The following is a 1,029-nucleotide window of genomic DNA, read 5'->3' as shown; positions in this document are numbered from 1 at the left end:
AACATAGCAAGTTCGTTATCAGGTTTCAGACTTAGCAGAAAACAGAGCATGGCAGAAACTATAATATGAAGGCCTCTTGGTGAGCTTGATGCACTCCCCACAAAGCAATGCATGACAAAACAAGCATACTTACAGCAAGACGGCATGTTTATGAAGCTAACCATGGCAAGAACAATAGCATAGCATGTATGGATCAACTACAAGAAGCTTGGCAAAATTGCATATCATGTTAAGAATCTGCCAGAAATATTTTATAGCAAAAGTAGAGCAAGAATGAGTCATGCTATGGCACTCCATAATTGCAAAACATTGCATGATTGGATCTATTACAACTATAGCTACAAAACATCATTACTGAAAATCTCCAAAATATGCATGGATCTCTCTGTAGCATCAAGTTTACTTGGCAACAAAATAACAGCAGACAAGGACTTAGAGAAATCACTAAGTCCCTGAAATCAGAAACATTACGGAGCCTACATGGCATGCTTGTTCTAGTCACCACAGAGATCACACAAATACATGGCATACACCCTTGGAAAGATGGCATGGCGTACTTCAAAACATATGTAGAGCTCATGCCCATAAGATACACAGATTAAATGATACAAAAATGACAAATCACCAAGTTCTGTTGAGAACCAGAGAATAACAGCAACTAGCCCATTTCCAACAGAGATTTGGGCATCAAGATGACCTCTAATGAACATGGTGAAATTGAACAAAATGAAGAGCATCACGAGGCGAACAATTTGACATATTATACGCGCGAATCGGAGCTACATGCAAGGAAGTTACGATGCTACGAACAAAGCAATAAAATATCACAGGGAAAAGACTTGGGAAAAATCGGGGCCGAGGGGAAAGTCAACCTTGGCACGGGAAACGAGGCTCGCCGGCGCGGGCTCGCCGGAGATGTCGGGGAAGGGGCGGGGCTCGCCGGAGATGGCGGATCCGGCCGGATCCCGGCGCGGGGAGGCGGAGGAGGGCGAGGCGAACGCGGCCATGGCGCGGGGCGGCGCCCACGGC

This window comes from Triticum aestivum, chromosome 6D, assembly GCF_018294505.1.
Source record: "Triticum aestivum cultivar Chinese Spring chromosome 6D, IWGSC CS RefSeq v2.1, whole genome shotgun sequence".
Classification (NCBI taxonomy): domain Eukaryota; kingdom Viridiplantae; phylum Streptophyta; class Magnoliopsida; order Poales; family Poaceae; genus Triticum; species Triticum aestivum.
This window is presented reverse-complemented; position numbering follows the sequence as displayed.